General features: G+C 45.6%; 1 pseudogene across 1 annotated transcript; it reads right to left on the bottom strand.

The window, feature by feature from the left end:
* Window positions 1-8,604: 8,604 nt before the first annotated feature.
* Window positions 8,605-20,719, bottom strand: LOC123733105 (tripartite motif-containing protein 16-like; annotated as a pseudogene). Its single transcript, XR_014383121.1, has 6 exons — window positions 20,026-20,719; window positions 19,498-19,593; window positions 10,719-10,952; window positions 9,673-9,832; window positions 9,488-9,547; window positions 8,605-9,256 (listed from the first exon to the last, which is right to left on the bottom strand). The product of XR_014383121.1 is annotated as a tripartite motif-containing protein 16-like (transcript).
* Between the last annotated feature and the right edge of the window lie 1,647 nt (window positions 20,720-22,366).

Raw genomic sequence — 22,366 nt, 5'->3', positions numbered from 1 at the left:
ACTACAGTTTAACCAGCTCAGCTATAGACTACACCAGCATGACTAGTATCTATGTGGACCCTACTACAGTTTAACCAGCTCAGCTGTAGACTACACCAGCATGACTAGTATCTATGTTGACCCTACTACAGTTTAACCAGCTCAGATATAGACTACACCAGCATGACTAGTATCTATGTGGACCCTACTACAGTTTAACCAGCTCAGCTATAGACTACACCAGCATGACTAGTATCTATGTGGACCCTACTACAGTTTAACCAGCTCAGCTGTAGACTACACCAGCATGACTAGTATCTATGTGGACCCTACTACAGTTTAACCAGCTCAGCTATAGACTACACCAGCATGACTAGTATCTATGTGGACCCTACTACAGTTTAACCAGCTCAGCTATAGACTACACCAGCATGACTAGTATCTATGTGGACCCTACTACAGTTTAACCAGCTCAGCTATAGACTACACCAGCATGACTAGTATCTATGTGGACCCTACTACAGTTTAACCAGCTCAGCTATAGACTACACCAGCATGACTAGTATCTATGTGGACCCTACTACAGTTTAACCAGCTCAGCTATAGACTACACCAGCATGACTAGTATCTATGTGGACCCTACTACAGTTTAACCAGCTCAGCTATAGACTAGACCAGCATGACTAGTATCTATGTGGACCCTACTACAGTTTAACCAGCTCAGCTATAGACTACACCAGCATGACTAGTATCTATGTGGACCCTACTACAGTTTAACCAGCTCAGCTATAGACTACACCAGCATGACTAGTATCTATGTGGACCCTACTACAGTTTAACCAGCTCAGCTATAGACTACACCAGAATGACTAGTATCTATGTGGACCCTACTACAGTTTAACCAGCTCAGCTATAGACTACACCAGCATGACTAGTATCTATGTGGACCCTACTACAGTTTAACCAGCTCAGCTGTAGACTACACCAGCATGACTAGTATCTATGTTGACCCTACTACAGTTTAACCAGCTCAGATATAGACTACACCAGCATGACTAGTATCTATGTGGACCCTACTACAGTTTAACCAGCTCAGCTATAGACTACACCAGCATGACTAGTATCTATGTGGACCCTACTACAGTTTAACCAGCTCAGCTGTAGACTACACCAGCATGACTAGTATCTATGTGGACCCTACTACAGTTTAACCAGCTCAGCTATAGACTACACCAGCATGACTAGTATCTATGTGGACCCTACTACAGTTTAACCAGCTCAGCTATAGACTACACCAGCATGACTAGTATCTATGTGGACCCTACTACAGTTTAACCAGCTCAGCTATAGACTACACCAGCATGACTAGTATCTATGTGGACCCTACTACAGTTTAACCAGCTCAGCTATAGACTACACCAGCATGACTAGTATCTATGTGGACCCTACTACAGTTTAACCAGCTCAGCTATAGACTACACCAGCATGACTAGTATCTATGTGGACGCTACTACAGTTTAACCAGCTCGGCTATAGACTACACCAGCATGACTAGTATCTATGTGGACCCTACTACAGTTTAACCAGCTCAGCTATAGACTACACCAGCATGACTAGTATCTATGTGGACCCTACTACAGTTTAACCAGCTCAGCTATAGACTACACCAGCATGACTAGTATCTATGTGGACCCTACTACAGTTTAACCAGCTCAGCTATAGACTACACCAGCATGACTAGTATCTATGTGGACCCTACTACAGTTTAACCAGCTCAGCTATAGACTACACCAGCATGACTAGTATCTATGTGGACCCTACTACAGTTTAACAAGCTCAGCTATAGACTACACCAGCGTGACTAGTATCTATGTGGACCCTACTACAGTTTAACCAGCTCAGATATAGACTACACCAGCATGACTAGTATCTATGTGGACCCTACTACAGTTTAACCAGCTCAGCTGTAGACTACACCAGCATGACTAGTATCTATGTTGACCCTACTACAGTTTAACCAGCTCAGATATAGACTACACCAGCATGACTAGTATCTATGTGGACCCTACTACAGTTTAACCAGCTCAGCTATAGACTACACCAGCATGACTAGTATCTATGTGGACCCTACTACAGTTTAACCAGCTCAGCTGTAGACTACACCAGCATGACTAGTATCTATGTGGACCCTACTACAGTTTAACCAGCTCAGCTATAGACTACACCAGCATGACTAGTATCTATGTGGACCCTACTACAGTTTAACCAGCTCAGCTATAGACTACACCAGCATGACTAGTATCTATGTGGACCCTACTACAGTTTAACCAGCTCAGCTATAGACTACACCAGCATGACTAGTATCTATGTGGACCCTACTACAGTTTAACCAGCTCAGCTATAGACTACACCAGCATGACTAGTATCTATGTGGACCCTACTACAGTTTAACCAGCTCAGCTATAGACTACACCAGCATGACTAGTATCTATGTGGACCCTACTACAGTTTAACCAGCTCAGCTATAGACTAGACCAGCATGACTAGTATCTATGTGGACCCTACTACAGTTTAACCAGCTCAGCTATAGACTACACCAGCATGACTAGTATCTATGTGGACCCTACTACAGTTTAACCAGCTCAGCTATAGACTACACCAGCATGACTAGTATCTATGTGGACCCTACTACAGTTTAACCAGCTCAGCTATAGACTACACCAGAATGACTAGTATCTATGTGGACCCTACTACAGTTTAACCAGCTCAGCTATAGACTACACCAGCATGACTAGTATCTATGTGGACCCTACTACAGTTTAACCAGCTCAGCTGTAGACTACACCAGCATGACTAGTATCTATGTTGACCCTACTACAGTTTAACCAGCTCAGATATAGACTACACCAGCATGACTAGTATCTATGTGGACCCTACTACAGTTTAACCAGCTCAGCTATAGACTACACCAGCATGACTAGTATCTATGTGGACCCTACTACAGTTTAACCAGCTCAGCTGTAGACTACACCAGCATGACTAGTATCTATGTGGACCCTACTACAGTTTAACCAGCTCAGCTATAGACTACACCAGCATGACTAGTATCTATGTGGACCCTACTACAGTTTAACCAGCTCAGCTATAGACTACACCAGCATGACTAGTATCTATGTGGACCCTACTACAGTTTAACCAGCTCAGCTATAGACTACACCAGCATGACTAGTATCTATGTGGACCCTACTACAGTTTAACCAGCTCAGCTATAGACTACACCAGCATGACTAGTATCTATGTGGACCCTACTACAGTTTAACCAGCTCAGCTATAGACTACACCAGCATGACTAGTATCTATGTGGACCCTACTACAGTTTAACCAGCTCAGCTATAGACTACACCAGCATGACTAGTATCTATGTGGACCCTACTACAGTTTAACCAGCTCAGCTATAGACTACACCAGCATGACTAGTATCTATGTGGACCCTACTACAGTTTAACCAGCTCAGCTATAGACTACACCAGCATGACTAGTATCTATGTGGACCCTACTACAGTTTAACCAGCTCAGCTATAGACTACACCAGCATGACTAGTATCTATGTGGACCCTACTACAGTTTAACCAGCTCAGCTATAGACTACACCAGCATGACTAGTATCTATGTGGACCCTACTACAGTTTAACCAGCTCAGCTATAGACTACACCAGCGTGACTAGTATCTATGTGGACCCTACTACAGTTTAACCAGCTCAGCTATAGACTACACCAGCATGACTAGTATCTATGTGGACCCTACTACAGTTTAACCAGCTCAGCTATAGACTACACCAGCATGACTAGTATCTATGTGGACCCTACTACAGTTTAACCAGCTCAGCTATAGACTACACCAGCATGACTAGTATCTATGTGGACCCTACTACAGTTTAACCAGCTCAGCTATAGACTACACCAGCATGACTAGTATCTATGTGGACCCTACTACAGTTTAACCAGCTCAGCTATAGACTACACCAGCATGACTAGTATCTATGTGGACCCTACTACAGTTTAACCAGCTCAGCTATAGACTACACCAGCATGACTAGTATCTATGTGGACCCTACTACAGTTTAACCAGCTCAGCTATAGACTACACCAGCATGACTAGTATCTATGTGGACCCTACTACAGTTTAACCAGCTCAGCTATAGACTACACCAGCATGACTAGTATCTATGTGGACCCTACTACAGTTTAACCAGCTCAGCTATAGACTACACCAGCATGACTAGTATCTATGTGGACCCTACTACAGTTTAACCAGCTCAGCTATAGACTACACCAGCATGACTAGTATCTATGTGGACCCTACTACAGTTTAACCAGCTCAGCTATAGACTACACCAGCATGACTAGTATCTATGTGGACCCTACTACAGTTTAACCAGCTCAGCTATAGACTACACCAGCATGACTAGTATCTATGTGGACCCTACTACAGTTTAACCAGCTCAGCTATAGACTACACCAGCATGACTAGTATCTATGTGGACCCTACTACAGTTTAACCAGCTCAGCTATAGACTACACCAGCATGACTAGTATCTATGTGGACCCTACTACAGTTTAACCAGCTCAGCTATAGACTACACCAGCATGACTAGTATCTATGTGGACCCTACTACAGTTTAACCAGCTCAGCTATAGACTACACCAGCATGACTAGTATCTATGTGGACCCTACTACAGTTTAACCAGCTCAGCTATAGACTACACCAGCATGACTAGTATCTATGTGGACCCTACTACAGTTTAACCAGCTCAGCTATAGACTACACCAGCATGACTAGTATCTATGTGGACCCTACTACAGTTTAACCAGCTCAGCTATAGACTACACCAGCATGACTAGTATCTATGTGGACCCTACTACAGTTTAACCAGCTCAGCTATAGACTACACCAGCATGACTAGTATCTATGTGGACCCTACTACAGTTTAACCAGCTCAGCTATAGACTACACCAGCATGACTAGTATCTATGTGGACCCTACTACAGTTTAACCAGCTCAGCTATAGACTACACCAGCATGACTAGTATCTATGTGGACCCTACTACAGTTTAACCAGCTCAGCTATAGACTACACCAGCATGACTAGTATCTATGTGGACCCTACTACAGTTTAACCAGCTCAGCTATAGACTACACCAGCATGACTAGTATCTATGTGGACCCTACTACAGTTTAACCAGCTCAGCTATAGACTACACCAGCATGACTAGTATCTATGTGGACCCTACTACAGTTTAACCAGCTCAGCTATAGACTACACCAGCATGACTAGTATCTATGTGGACCCTACTACAGTTTAACCAGCTCAGCTATAGACTACACCAGCATGACTAGTATCTATGTGGACCCTACTACAGTTTAACCAGCTCAGCTATAGACTACACCAGCATGACTAGTATCTATGTGGACCCTACTACAGTTTAACCAGCTCAGCTATAGACTACACCAGCATGACTAGTATCTATGTGGACCCTACTACAGTTTAACCAGCTCAGCTATAGACTACACCAGCATGACTAGTATCTATGTGGACCCTACTACAGTTTAACCAGCTCAGCTATAGACTACACCAGCATGACTAGTATCTATGTGGACCCTACTACAGTTTAACCAGCTCAGCTATAGACTACACCAGCATGACTAGTATCTATGTGGACCCTACTACAGTTTAACCAGCTCAGCTATAGACTACACCAGCATGACTAGTATCTATGTGGACCCTACTACAGTTTAACCAGCTCAGCTATAGACTACACCAGCATGACTAGTATCTATGTGGACCCTACTACAGTTTAACCAGCTCAGCTATAGACTACACCAGCATGACTAGTATCTATGTGGACCCTACTACAGTTTAACCAGCTCAGCTATAGACTACACCAGCATGACTAGTATCTATGTGGACCCTACTACAGTTTAACCAGCTCAGCTATAGACTACACCAGCGTGACTAGTATCTATGTGGACCCTACTACAGTTTAACCAGCTCAGCTATAGACTACACCAGCATGACTAGTATCTATGTGGACCCTACTACAGTTTAACCAGCTCAGCTATAGACTACACCAGCATGACTAGTATCTATGTGGACCCTACTACAGTTTAACCAGCTCAGCTATAGACTACACCAGCATGACTAGTATCTATGTGGACCCTACTACAGTTTAACCAGCTCAGCTATAGACTACACCAGCATGACTAGTATCTATGTGGACCCTACTACAGTTTAACCAGCTCAGCTATAGACTACACCAGCATGACTAGTATCTATGTGGACCCTACTACAGTTTAACCAGCTCAGCTATAGACTACACCAGCATGACTAGTATCTATGTGGACCCTACTACAGTTTAACCAGCTCAGCTATAGACTACACCAGCATGACTAGTATCTATGTGGACCCTACTACAGTTTAACCAGCTCAGCTATAGACTACACCAGCATGACTAGTATCTATGTGGACCCTACTACAGTTTAACCAGCTCAGCTATAGACTACACCAGCATGACTAGTATCTATGTGGACCCTACTACAGTTTAACCAGCTCAGCTATAGACTACACCAGCATGACTAGTATCTATGTGGACCCTACTACAGTTTAACCAGCTCAGCTATAGACTACACCAGCATGACTAGTATCTATGTGGACCCTACTACAGTTTAACCAGCTCAGCTATAGACTACACCAGCATGACTAGTATCTATGTGGACCCTTCTACAGTTTAACCAGCTCAGCTATAGACTACACCAGCATGACTAGTATCTATGTGGACGCTACTACAGTTTAACCAGCTCAGCTATAGACTACACCAGCATGACTAGTATCTATGTGGACCCTACTACAGTTTAACCAGCTCAGCTATAGACTACACCAGCATGACTAGTATCTATGTGGACCCTACTACAGTTTAACCAGCTCAGCTATAGACTACACCAGCATGACTAGTATCTATGTGGACCCTACTACAGTTTAACCAGCTCAGCTATAGACTACACCAGCATGACTAGTATCTATGTGGACCCTACTACAGTTTAACCAGCTCAGCTATAGACTACACCAGCGTGACTAGTATCTATGTGGACCCTACTACAGTTTAACCAGCTCAGCTATAGACTACACCAGCATGACTAGTATCTATGTGGACCCTACTACAGTTTAACCAGCTCAGCTATAGACTACACCAGCATGACTAGTATCTATGTGGACCCTACTACAGTTTAACCAGCTCAGCTATAGACTACACCAGCGTGACTAGTATCTATGTGGACCCTACTACAGTTTAACCAGCTCAGCTATAGACTACACCAGCGTGACTAGTATCTATGTGGACCCTACTACAGTTTAACCAGCTCAGCTATAGACTACACCAGCGTGACTAGTATCTATGTGGACCCTACTACAGTTTAACCAGCTCAGCTATAGACTACACCAGCATGACTAGTATCTATGTGGACCCTACTACAGTTTAACCAGCTCAGCTATAGACTACACCAGCATGACTAGTATCTTTGTGGACCCTACTACAGTTTAACCAGCTCAGCTATAGACTACACCGGCGTGACTAGTATCTATGTAGACCCTACTACAGTTTAACCAGCTCAGCTATAGACTACACCGGCATGACTAGTATCTATGTGGACCCTACTACAGTTTAACCAGCTCAGCTATAGACTACACCGGCATGACTAGTATCTATGTGGACCCTACTACAGTTTAACCAGCTCAGCTATAGACTACACCAGCATGACTAGTATCTATGTGGACCCTACTACAGTTTAACCAGCTCAGCTATAGACTACACCAGCATGACTAGTATCTATGTGGACCCTACTACAGTTTAACCAGCTCAGCTATAGACTACACCAGCATGACTAGTATCTATGTGGACCCTACTACAGTTTAACCAGCTCAGCTATAGACTACACCAGCATGACTAGTATCTATGTGGACCCTACTACAGTTTAACCAGCTCAGCTATAGACTACACCAGCATGACTAGTATCTATGTGGACCCTACTACAGTTTAACCAGCTCAGCTATAGACTACACCAGCATGACTAGTATCTATGTGGACCCTACTACAGTTTAACCAGCTCAGCTATAGACTACACCAGCGTGACTAGTATCTATGTGGACCCTTCTACAGTTTAACCAGCTCAGCTATAGACTACACCAGCATGACTAGTATCTATGTGGCCCCTACTACAGTTTAACCAGCTCAGCTATAGACTACACCAGCATGACTAGTATCTATGTGGACCCTACTACAGTTTAACCAGCTCAGCTATAGACTACACCAGCATGACTAGTATCTATGTGGACCCTACTACAGTTTAACCAGCTCAGCTATAGACTACACCAGCATGACTAGTATCTATGTGGACCCTACTACAGTTTAACCAGCTCAGCTATAGACTACACCAGCATGACTAGTATCTATGTGGACCCTACTACAGTTTAACCAGCTCAGCTATAGACTACACCAGCATGACTAGTATCTATGTGGACCCTACTACAGTTTAACCAGCTCAGCTATAGACTACACCAGCATGACTAGTATCTATGTGGACCCTACTACAGTTTAACCAGCTCAGCTATAGACTACACCAGCATGACTAGTATCTATGTGGACCCTACTACAGTTTAACCAGCTCAGCTATAGACTACACCAGCATGACTAGTATCTATGTGGACCCTACTACAGTTTAACCAGCTCAGCAGTACTATAATAGATATAAAACCCAGGATAGAGGGGCTGAGTGAATGTGGTCTGGACTCTGTGGAGGAGGGTCATTGTGTCAGAGACACTGTAGAAGGACAGAGTACCTGCCTTGTGATCCAGGTACACTCCTACTCTGGAGGACTGAGGGCCTGATACTTTAGTCTCAACATTATTGTGTATGAAACAATAACCATCACTATAGCGCTGTAAACTCCAGGACTTGTTATTGTATCCAAATCTATTATCTGTCCCTGTTCTGCTGATGTCTTTATATGAGACTGCTGTAATAACCACCACCAGTCCACTCCACCTCCCAGTAACAGCGTCCAGACAGACCCTCTCTACACAGCACCTGGTACTGGTTGGTGAATCTGTCTGGATGGTCAGGATATGGTTGGACTTGGTCTGTATAGGTCACCTTTCTGTTCCCTTCAGACAGAGAGAGGTGTGTGTCTGCTGTGTTTGGGTCCAGTGTGAGCTGACAGGAATCTGGGAGAAGAGCAGAGACCAATGAGGGGAGTCAGAACAATAAGTTAAGTCAGATACTGTATCTACCCTGTCTTTGATTAGAGCACAGCAGAGATCAAATCAGAGAAATATGAGGAGTCAGATAGATACCCAGTCTTTGATTAGATCTACTATTGCTATATATTTCTAGAGGGATTGTTAGGAGTGGCAGTAAAAAGAGACTGTTAGTTACTTCACAATAAAGAGACTCACATTGTAACAACTGTTCTCTGGTCTTGGGCTCTGGAGGCAGAACAACCTCCACTATATTCACTACAGACACACAAACACATTGACAGAGAGAGGGAATGTTATCATCATACCATATTCCACATGTATATGACTAGTAGGGAACTTTCAATGGTCTAAAGTTGATGTTCTGATTGTTTTCAACACACCTGTAGTGGAGATCTTGGTCCATTCTCCTTTAAGGAAGTCTTCTAGTTTCTCTCTCAGTTCAGACACAGTCTTACTCACATCTCCAAAGTACTGAAGAGGACGGACAACGATGCTGGGTAAGTCTGAAGATACACTGATACTGGAGAGAGACTGATAACTCTGGAGAGAGAGAGAGACAGAGACAGAGAGAGAGACAGAGAGAGAGAGCGAGAGAGAGACAGAGAGAGAGAGAGACAGAGAGAGACAGAGGAGAGAGAGGGACAGAGAGAGAGAGAGACAGAGGAACAGAGAGAGAGAGACAGAGACAGAGAGAGAGGGAGAGAGAGAGGGAGAGAGAGAGGGGGACAGGGAGAGAGAGAGAGACAGAGACAGAGAGAGAGACGGAGAGAGAGAGAGAGAGGGACAGAGGGACATAGAGAGGGACACCGAGAGAGAGAGAGAGAGAGGACAGAGAGGGAGACAGAGGGCCAGACAGAGAGAGGGACACAGAGAGAGGGACACAGAGAGAGGGGGGACACAGACAGAGGGACAGGGGGACACAGACAGAGGGACAGGGGGACACAGACAGAGGGACAGGGGGACACAGAGAGAGGGACACAGAAAGACACAGAGAGACAGAGGGAAAGAGAGAGAGGGACAGAGAGAGAGAGAGGAGGGACAGAGAGAGAGAGAGAGGGACAGAGAGAGAGAGAGAGAGACAGAGAGAGACAGAGAGAGAGAGAGAGAGAGAGAGGGACAGAGAGAGGGACAGAGGGAGAGAGAGAGAGAGAGAGGGACAGAGAGAGAGAGAGACAGAGAGAGAGAGGGAGACAGAGAGAGAGAGGGAGACAGAGAGAGAGAGGACAGAGAGAGAGAGGGACAGAGAGAGAGAGGGACAGAGAGAGAGAGAGAGAGAGAGAGAGAGAGAGAGAGAGAGAGAGAGAGAGAGAGAGAGAGAGAGAGAGAGAGAGAGAGAGAGGGGACAGACAGGACAACATAATGATTGAGATGAATAGTTTCACATGAAGTTAATTTCATATCACATGTAACAAGACAGTTTAGTTACCTGGAGGAAATGGATGTGATCCTCTGTGTGTGAGAGCTGCTCCAGCTCAGTGCTTCTCTTCCTCAGCTCAGCTATCTCCTGCTTCAGTTGCTCCAGGACTCCTTCAGCTTCACTCACTTGATCCTTCTCTTGGGCTCTGATCAGCTCCTTCACCTCAGAGCTCCTTCTCTCAATGGAGCGGATCAGCTCAGTAAAGATCTGATCACTGTCCTCCACTGCTGCCTGTGCAGAGCGCTGTTAAGAGAGAGAGAGAGAGAGAGAGAGAGAGAGAGAGAGGGACAGAGAGAGAGAGAGAGAGACAGAGAGAGAGAGAGAGAGAGAGAGACAGAGAGAGAGAGAGAGACAGAGAGAGAGAGAGAGAGAGGGACAGAGAGAGAGAGGGACAGAGAGAGAGGGAGAGAGAGAGAGAGGGAGAGAGAGAGAGAGAGGGACAGAGAGAGAGAGAGGGAGAGAGAGAGAGAGAGGGACAGAGAGAGAGAGAGGGAGAGAGAGAGAGAGAGGGACAGAGAGAGAGAGAGAGAGGGACAGAGAGAGAGAGAGAGAGAGGGACAGAGAGAGAGAGAGAGGGACAGAGAGAGAGGGAGAGAGAGAGAGAGAGGGACAGAGAGAGAGAGAGGGAGAGAGAGAGAGAGAGGGACAGAGAGAGAGAGAGAGGGAGAGAGAGAGAGAGAGAGGGACAGAGAGAGAGAGAGAGAGAGGGACAGAGAGAGAGAGAGAGAGAGGGACAGAAGAGAGAGAGAGAGAGAGAGAGAGGGACAGAGAGAGAGAGAGAGAGACAGAGAGAGAGAGAGAGGGAGAGAGAGAGAGAGAGAGGGACAGAGTAAGAGAGAGGGACAGAGTAAGAGAGAGGGACAGAGTAAGAGAGAGAGACAGAGTAAGAGAGAGAGAGAGAGGGACAGAGAGAGAGAGGGACAGAGAGAGAGACAGAGAGAGAGACAGAGAGAGAGAGGGACAGAGAGAGAGAGACAGAGACAGAGAGAGAGAGGAAGGAGAGACAGAGAGAGAGAGGGACAGAGAGAGAGAGACAGAGACAGAGAGAGAGAGGAAGGAGAGAGAGAGAGAGAGAGGGACAGAGAGACAGAGAGACAGAGAGAGAGACAGAGAGAGAGAGAGGAGAGAGAGAGAGAGAGAGAGAGAGAGAGACAGAGTGAGTGAGAGAGAGGGACAGAGAGAGAGAGAGGGACAGAGAGAGAGAGAGGGACAGAGTGAGAGAGACTTGTCATCCTCATTACACTAACACCCCCCCCCTCCTAAAAACACATTGCGTGCCACCACAACCTCCACACCATCACATTATACATTCCCCAACACCACAGTACAATACACCATCCAGCACCACATTCCAACCGTACAGACAGCCCCTCCTCTCCAGCCGTACAGACAGCCCCTCCTCTCCAGCCATACAGACAGCCCCTCCTCTCCAGCCATACAGACAGCCCCTCCTCTCCAGCCGTACAGACAGCCCCTCCTCTCCAGCCCCTCCTCTCCAGCCATACAGACAGCCCCTCCTCTCCAGCCGTACAGACAGCCCCTCCTCTCCAGCCCCTCCTCTCCAGCCGTACAGACAGCCCCTCCTCTCTAGCCGTACAGACAGCCCCTCCTCTCCAGCCATACAGACAGCCCCTCCTCTCCAGCCCCTCCTCTCCAGCCGTACAGACAGCCCCTCCTCTCTAGCCGTACAGACAGCCCCTCCTCTCCAGCCCCTCCTCTCCAGCCGTACAGACAGCCCTTCCTCTCCAGCCCCTCCTCTCCAGCCCCTCCTCTCCAGCCGTACAGACAGCCCCTCCTCTCCAGCCCCTCCTCTCCAGCCGTACAGACAGCCCCTCCTCTCCAGCCGTACAGACAGCCCCTCCTCTCCAGCCGTACAGACAGCCCCTCCTCTCCAGCCGTACAGACAGCCTCTCCTCTCCAGCCCCTCCTCTCCAGCCGTACAGACAGCCCCTCCTCTCCAGCCGTACAGACAGCCCCTCCTCTCCAGCCGTACAGACAGCCCTTCCTCTCCAGCCCCTCCTCTCCAGCCGTACAGACAGCCCTTCCTCTCCAGCCCCTCCTCTCCAGCCGTACAGACAGCCCTTCCTCTCCAGCCCCTCCTCTCCAGCCGTACAGACAGCCCCCCTGAGCCCCCATACCTCCTGAAACATCTCCACACTGTTGATCATTTTGGAAAACTCAAACTCAACCCTAAGGTGTCAACAGTACTGTACAAACAGAAATGTGCATCCTGTAGCTCTAACTCTAAAAAGTTCTGGGACATTGTAAAGTCCTTGGAGAATAAGAGCACCTCCTCCCAGCTGCCCACTGCTCTGAGGATAGGAAACTCTGTCACCACTGATAAACCCACTATAATGGAGAATTTCAATAAGCATTTCTCCATGGCTGGCCATGCTTTCCACCTGGCTACCCCAACTCTGGTCAACAGCTCTGCACCCCCCACAGCAACTTGCCCAAACCTCCCCAGCTTCTCCTTCACCCAAATCCAGATAGCTGATGTTCTGAAAGAGCTGCAAAACCTGGACCCCTACAAATCAGCTGGACTAGACAACCTGGACCCCTACAACTCAGCTGGACTAGACAACCTGGACCCCTACAACTCAGCTGGACTAGACAATCTGGACCCCTACAACTCAGCTGGACTAGACAACCTGGACCCCTACAACTCAGCTGGACTAGACAACCTGGACCCCTACAAATCAGCTGGACTAGACAACCTGGACCCCTACAACTCAGCTGGACTAGACAACCTGGACCCCTACAACTCAGCTGGACTAGACAATCTGGACCCCTACAAATCAGCTGGACTAGACAACCTGGACCCCTACAAATCAGCTGGACTAGATAACCTGGACCCCTACAACTCAGCTGGACTAGACAACCTGGACCCCTACAACTCAGCTGGACTAGATAACCTGGACCCCTACAACTCAGCTGGACTAGACAACCTGGACCCCTACAACTCAGCTGGACTAGACAACCTGGACCCCTACAACTCAGCTGGACTAGACAACCTGGACCCCTACAAATCAGCTGGACTAGACAACCTGGACCCCTACAAATCAGCTGGACTAGACAACCTGGACCCCTACAAATCAGCTGGACTAGACAATCTGGACCCCTACAACTCAGCTGGACTAGACAATCTGGACCCCTACAACTCAGCTGGACTAGACAACCTGGACCCCTACAAATCAGCTGGACTAGACAATCTGGACCCCTACAAATCAGCTGGACTAGACAATCTGGACCCCTACAAATCAGCTGGACTAGACAATCTGGACCCCTACAAATCAGCTGGACTAGACAACCTGGACCCCTACAACTCAGCTGGACTAGACAACCTGGACCCCTACAAATCAGCTGGACTAGACAATCTGGACCCTCTCTTTCTAAACATATCACCACCATTGTTGCAACCCCTATTACTAGTCTGTTCAACCTCTCTTTCGTATCGTCTGAGATCTCCAAACATTGGAAAGGTGCCGCGGTCATCCCCCTCTTCAAAGGGGGTGACACTCTAGACCCAAACTGTTATAGACCTATATCTATCCTACCCTGCCTTTCTAAGGTCTTCAAAAGCAAATTTAACAAACAGCTTACCGACCATTTCCAATCCCACCGTACCTTCTCTGCTATGCAATCTGGTTTCAGAGCTGGTCATGGGTGCACCTCAGCCACGCTTCATCTTGGCCAGGTCGCAGTTGTAAATGAGAACTTGTTCTCAACTGGCCTACCTGGTTAAATAAAGGACTTGTTCTCAACTGGCCTACCTGGTTAAATAAAGGACTTGTTCTCAACTGGCCTACCTGGTTAAATAAAGGACTTGTTCTCAACTAGCCTACCTGGTTAAATAAAGGACTTGTTCTCTACTAGCCCACCTGGTTAAATAAAGGACTTGTTCTCAACTGGCCCACCTGGTTAAATAAAGGACTTGTTCTCAACTGGCCCACCTGGTTAAATAAAGGACTTGTTCTCAACTGGCCCACCTGGTTAAATAAAGGACTTGTTCTCAACTGGCCCACCTGGTTAAATAAAGGTTTCATTAAAAAGTCTGGCAATAACTTAACTTTTCATTATTTAGACAGACTCTAAATAATAAATATAATAAAATAACAAAAAAACAGTTAAATGCTAAGTACTATACATAGGTTTTATTTAAAAAATAACAATAGAACCTATTTAGTACTATAATGGTATTTACTAACATAATATTATTACTAAAATAGTTTCTAAAGGGGTTCTAGGCTACCCTACCCTAGAATTAGGGTTCAGGATAAAACAGGTTATACGTAGGGTTAGAGTTTCTGTACAGCACTTTGTGACATCTGCTGATGTAAAAAGGTCTTTATAAATACATTAGATTGATTGTTAGGTTCAGGGTATTTAAAGAGATAAACTGTATGGGTTTATATCTCTCTTGCTCCTCCCTGTGGTCTTCTGTGGGAACTACATACCTCATTCACCACACTTGATAGGCTCATAATCTGAGGTAGCAACTGAGTCAGAGCTACAAATCAATGATCTCCACCTATCCATTAGGTTTACAACTCAGTGAACCTGCGCAGCATTCTCTCTATTTGATGTCTACGAACCAACAGATTTCAACACATATCAAATTACCAGTTACCATTATTAGTAGCTGTAACCTAGTTAATAATAAGTTACCTGAGGTAAACCTACAAGGATAGTTAATAAGTTACCTGAGGTAAACCTACAAGGTTAACGCGGGCTGGAAGAGAATTACTTCAAAACCACAGCAAACAGCTGGGACATATAGTAATATTATATATATATAATATTATATCACTGGGCTCCTCTGTGCTAACAAACCCTGTGTACCACCCCTCCCCTGTTTAACCTTGAATTTCGTTCAGAAAAACACTTCCACATTTAGCAAAACGAACCAACTCTTTACGGATCTGTTCGGTGGTAATAAACGGAGGCAGATTAGACACCACTACTCTTGTCGAAATCAGCACCAACACAACCCCTCACATAAATCATACTGGTAACTAGCCGGACAACAAGACTCACCTTTTACATTACCACAACCACCGCCTTGTTCATTCTGGATACAGAGTGTATATGTTCCTCTCCCACCTGTTCACCGACCAGGATCAATAATTCCTCCACACCATTCTCCACAACGCACCTGAAGAGACAGCGTTTCTTCTCCACTCGGTTGAGGACATCAAACTACCCTACTCCCTCCTCAACTCTAACCGATAAACAGAGGAAACCGATAAACAAACCCTCCACCATGACAAAATACATTTGGAAAATAGGCAAAAGAATAGCTGCACTCTTTACGAACGACAAAACCTCACGTTACCAACTTCTTCTTCTTCTATGGTATAATGGCGGTCCTCAAACCAACGTTAAAGGAGCATGGCGCCTCCTACTGTGCTGGAGTGTGTTCAATCACGGTTTACACCATTTCTAAATCCTCCTACCTAACTCAGTACTTCTGAGAAAATAAAAAAGATCCCTACTAACTTCTAATAGACCCTCCCCCATCCCCCAAATCCCTTCCAAACCCCCATCCAACCCCGTCCAACCTCAATGACCCTACACTTCAATCTTTCCCTCTCTTCAACATCCTTACAACAATATAACAACACATGCTCCACCGTTTCATTGACAATACCCTCCAGACACAAACCATTCACATGCTGCCAACCAGATGAAACGACCAGTTCGATGTACAATGTCCTAAACACAATCGAGGAAACACCACCTCTTCCTTCCTAATCTGACCTTTGAACCTTGGTCCACCGACCTTTCATTGGAGGGCATATAAATGCCGTCCCTTGTGCTCAGAGTCCCATCTCTTCTGCCACACATCTATCAAAATGTCTCTGATCTCACATTTGTCCTCACCTCTACCCAGTGGAACATTAATATATATTATATCGTGTTTTAAAGTTATTTTAGCTAACTAGTCTACAATTTCATTCCATTCCACACATGAATGTGCTGGGACCCAGCAGAATCTCACTACTAGACCCATTCTCTCAATTCTCCATAATAACATTAATACCTCCAATAGTAGGTCACTCCTAATAGATTTACCAGATGATAAACTATTCAATACAGACAGAGAATCTGAGGATACTATAATTCTAACAGGCTGTACGTCCTCCACCCACTGGAGGACAACTATTATCACCAACAGTTCAACTGAGTACACTGACAGTTCATCTGTTAGTCTTCTACATATCTGCACATCACATTCAGGAAGGTAAACACCTGCTTCTGTGGGCCCACTATCTGGGCCCTTGGATCCATCTGTGAAAAGAGGTAAAAAAGCATAACAACTTCTACCAATGTAATTGTCAACCAGTTTCCCTTTATCACTGACTTCTGACCCAATCTTTCCTTTTGTCTACCAAGGTTAGATCAACAACAGGATCTGGGAGTAACCATGGAGGAACATCCCCTATCACCACAGAAAGGGCCAACCTCCAACTCCCTGAAACTACTCTCATCAGCAAGCTTTCCAACTGTCCAACCAAAACCACTGCCTTGTCTACTAGTATATTCCCAACAGTCATCTAGAACAGTAGCAGTGGGATGCTCAACCTCACAGCCTTTCAACCCAATAAGCTAATGACAATTTATTACGTCGTATATCCAAAGGCATCTCACCTGCCTCAACTGGACTATAATATAAATCCATGATATTATGGGATACAAAATGGGAAAAGGGGAAATTATGATAATACTAAAAAACACCCTTCCAACTAACCCTACACTCATTAAAACCCACTACCCCATTCCACTACTTTGACCCTATCTGCTCCTGCACCAGGCCAACTAACCCTACACTCATTAAAACCCACTACCCCATTCCACTACTTTGACCCTATCTGCTCCTGCACCAGGCCAACTAACCCTACACTCATTAAAACCCACTACCCCATTGCACTACTTTGACCCTATCTGCTCCTGCACCAGGCCAACTAACCCTACACTCATTAAAACCCACTACCCCCATTCCACTACTTTGACCATATCTGCTCCTGCACCAGGCCAACTAACCCTACACTCATTAAAACCCACTACCCCATTCCACTACTTTGACCCTATCTGCTCCTGCACCATGCCAACTAACCCTACACTCATTAAAACCCACTACCCCATTCCACTACTTTGACCCTATCTGCTCCTGCACCAGGCCAACTAACCCTACACTCATTAAAACCCACTACCCCATTCCACTACTTTGACCCTATCTGCTCCTGTAACCAGGCCACCTAACCCTACACTCATTAAAACCCACTACCCCATTCCACTACTTTAACCCTATCTGCTCCTGCACCAGGCCAACTAACCCTACACTCATTAAAACCCACTACCCCATTCCACTACTTTGACCCTATCTGCTCCTGCACCATGCCAACTAACCCTACACTCATTAAAACCCACTACCCCATTCCACTACTTTGACCCTATCTGCTCCTGCACCATGCCAACTAACCCTACACTCATTAAAACCCACTACCCCATTCCACTACTTTGACCCTATCTGCTCCTGCACCAGGTCAACTAACCTACACTCATTAAAACCCACTACCCCATTCCACTACTTTGACCCTATCTGCTCCTGCACCAGGCCAACTAACCCTACACTCATTAAAACCCACTACCCACATTCCACTACTTTGACCCTATCTGCTCCTGCACCAGGCCAACTAACCCTACACTCATTAAAACCCACTACCCCCATTCCACTACTTTGACCCTATCTGCTCCTGCACCAGGCCAACTAACCCTACACTCATTAAAACCCACTACCCCCATTCCACTACTTTGACCCTATCTGCTCCTGCACCAGGCCAACTAACCCTACACTCATTAAAACCCACTACCCCATTCCACTACTTTGACCCTATCTGCTCCTGCACCAGGCCAACTAACCCTACACTCATTAAAACCCACTACCCCCATTCCACTACTTTGACCCTATCTGCTCCTGCACCAGGCCAACTAACCCTACACTCATTAAAACCCACTACCCCATTCCACTACTTTGACCCTATCTGCTCCTGCACCAGGCCAACTAACCCTACACTCATTAAAACCCACTACCCCATTCCACTACTTTGACCCTATCTGCTCCTGCACCAGGCCAACTAACCCTACACTCATTAAAACCCACTACCCCATTCCACTACTTTGACCCTATCTGCTCCTGCACCAGGCCAACTAACCCTACACTCATTAAAACCCACTACCCCATTCCACTACTTTGACCCTATCTGCTCCTGCACCAGGCCAACTAACCCTACACTCATTAAAACCCACTACCCCATTCCACTACTTTGACCCTATCTGCTCCTGCACCAGGCCAACGACCTGGGAGGACGGGACACCACCACTCAACACACCCTGGAACTCTTCTGAAGTCAAATCTAGTATGACCAAATACTTCTCTGCAGCTGCCACCAAAACATTTTTTTTTCTGTGATTTACATTCCATTTCTGCGGTACAGTTGATAACCATTTGCTATGAACACTAAGAAGCCAACCTTACTGAAGCATATATCACTGGTTGGCCCATCCCTCTGTGCTGTCACAGATCTACTACTCACAGGGATCCTCTCAGGATCCTTCAGCCTTGACCCATCCTCCTCTACTTTCTTCACTGCCTCAGCAGTGACAACCTGTTCCCAACAGTGGGGTCAGTGGGATTGGATAGGGGCCCCTCTACCTCTCTCTCTCTCTCTCTCTGACTGGAGGAGACAGGTGAAATGGTGTGTCTCCTCTGGTCAACAATACTCACCTTGAGAGACTCCACAGCCTGTTGGAGCTCCTTCAGCTCCTTCTCTCTCTCCTGGAATTTCTGCTGGACATTCTGCTGACTCATCCCCAGCTGCCTCTGTGGAGAATCTCTCTTCAATGAGCTATCAAGCTTTATTAGTCCAGTAGATCAATAGTACAGTAATGTGACATAGGGCCCATAGAGAGGAAGGTCTAAAAAATGGATGGTCCATTTACTAAATGATATTTATTTGTTGCTATGTGAATGATTATAGTTTTTATGGTAGGACTACATGTATCAACGGGTTGAGACTGAACTTTGGACTCATAAAAGGCCATTCAGAATGATAATAGTGTTTGACATTATAAAATGGTGATACATCTGGAGAATCTGGGTTGACATATCTATATACTCAAGGTTTGTGTTCATATTTGTTCTGCTGAGGATCCATTTCATTTGAATGATCTCATATTCAAACAGCCTTAGTTCCTACTGTATCTTGAATTCTTTGTTTATCAGACAGTCACCAACAAGTTGTTCTGGTCTTACCTGTTTCTCAGTCATCTCTGCTGCAGCTGACACTGTATCATGGCCTTTATGTTCATCCATTGTACACAGATAACAGATACACTGCTGATCGGTACGACAGTAAACCTCCAGCAGTTTGTCATGATGAGAGCAGATCTTCTCCTGTAGTTGTGCGGTGGCTTTGACCATCTTGTGCCTCTTCAAAGCAGGAAATTCGTAGTGAGATTGGAGGTGAGTCTCACAGTAAGAGGCCAGACACACCAGACAGGACATGAGGGCTTTCTGCTTTCTGGTCCCAGTGCAGAAATCACACGCCACATCTCTAGGTCCAGCATAGCACAGAGCAGGAGGGGGAGCAGCCTGGAGTCCTGTCTTCTTCAGTTTCTCCACCAGCTCAGCCAACATGTTATTTTTCCTCAGATTAGGCCTTGGAGTGAAGGTCTGTCTGCACTGAGGACAGCTATAGACCCCTTTCAGAACATCCTGATCCCAGCAGCCCTCAATACAGCTCCTACAGTAACTGTGTCCACAGGGGATGGTGACTGGTTCCTTCAGTAGATCCAGACAGACAGAACAACAGAACTGGTCCTGGTCCAGCAGAACTCCCTGTTGAGCCATTTGGACAGTTGTTCACTCTCACACAGACAGACGAGACAGAGACTCAGATCAGTTTCGTTTCCTCAGAAGAGAGTTTGTGAAGGGGGATGGACTTCCTGGTTCTGCCAGAGGGGTGGGGTTAGAGGGAGGGAGGAAGAGAGAGGAACTGCATGCAACAGCAAGAGGGAGACAAATAGTCTTGTTCCTTGGTTAGAGCCCTTAACATGGAATAAATGAAATAATGAATCTTAAAATGTGAGTTATTAGAATATAAAGGGTAACCGTTTCTATGAAGTACATATTAGAATTATTTTAATGACCTTTATAATGCCTTATAATACACTTATGTGTTCTAATAAGCAATAAGGCCTGAGGAGGTGTGGTATATGTAAGGATTGCGGACCTGGTGGCAGTGAAGTCAGACGCAGGAGAGCAGAGATAGGTAATAGCCGGAGCAGTTTAATACAAAACGAACCTACATGGGTACAAAACCCAATGCGCACCAGTAACAGAGTACAAGCACTTACAAACAAACAATTCCACACAAGGACATGGGGGAACAGAGGGTTAAATACACAACAATTCATGATGGAAATGGAAACCAGATGTGTAAGAAAACAAGACAAAACAAATGGAAAATGAAAAAGTGGATCGACAATGACTAGAAGACCGGTGACGCCGACCGCCGAACAAGGAGAGGAAATGACTTCGGTGGAAGTGGTGACAGTATATGGCTAATATACAGTACCACGGCTAAGTGCTGTTTTTAGGCACGACGCAAAGCGGATTGAGAATTATGTAACACTTTCAAAAATACAATCAAATAAAAATGTTATTGGTCACATACACATATTTAGCAGATGTTATTGTGGGTGTAGTGAAATGCTTGTGTTCCTGGTTCCAACAGTGCAGTAGTATCTAACAATACACCCTAATGTAAATGTCACGGGTGTCGTAGGGTTTAGACCAAGACGCAGCGGGAAAATGTACACTCATCTTCTTTTATTAAAGGACAAAGAACAGGCCAGTAAGGCACAAAGCTATACACAGCAACAATCTGCCACAAAATCCCCATGACAAACAAACTCCTAATTATAGGACCTTCAATCAGAGGCAACGATAACCAGCTGCCTCCAATTGAAGGTCCAACCCCAATTAACTAAACATAGAACTACAATAGACAAGACAGAACATAGAAATACACTAACATAGAACATAGACTAACAAACCCCTGACCACATAAACCAAACACCCCTCTACCTAAATACATAGCCTGAACCACATAAACCAAACACCCCTCTACCTAAATACATAGCCCGAACCACATAAACCAAACACCCCTCTACCTAAATACATAGCCCGAAACACATAAACCAAACACCCCTCTACCTAAATACATAGCCTGAACCACATAAACCAAACACCCCTCTACGTAAATACATAGCCCGTACCACATAAAACAAACACCCCTTTACCTAAATACATAGCCCGAAACACATAAACAAAACACCCCTCTACCTAAATACATAGCCCGAACCACATAAACCAAACACCCCTCTACCTAAATACATAGCCCGAACCACATAAACCAAACACCCCTCTACCTAAATACATAGCCCGAACCACATAAACCAAAAACACCCCTCTACCTAAATACATAGCCCGAACCACATAAACCAAACACCCCTCTACCTAAATACATAGCCCGAACCACATAAACCAAACACCCCTCTACCTAAATACATAGCCCGAGACCACATAAAAC

Source organism: Salmo salar, unplaced genomic scaffold (genome assembly GCF_965601325.2).
Source record: "Salmo salar unplaced genomic scaffold, fSalSal1 ptg000117l, whole genome shotgun sequence".
NCBI lineage: Eukaryota > Metazoa > Chordata > Actinopteri > Salmoniformes > Salmonidae > Salmo > Salmo salar.
The sequence above is the reverse complement of the archived record's forward strand: the minus strand, read 5'-3'. Positions and strand labels throughout refer to the sequence as shown.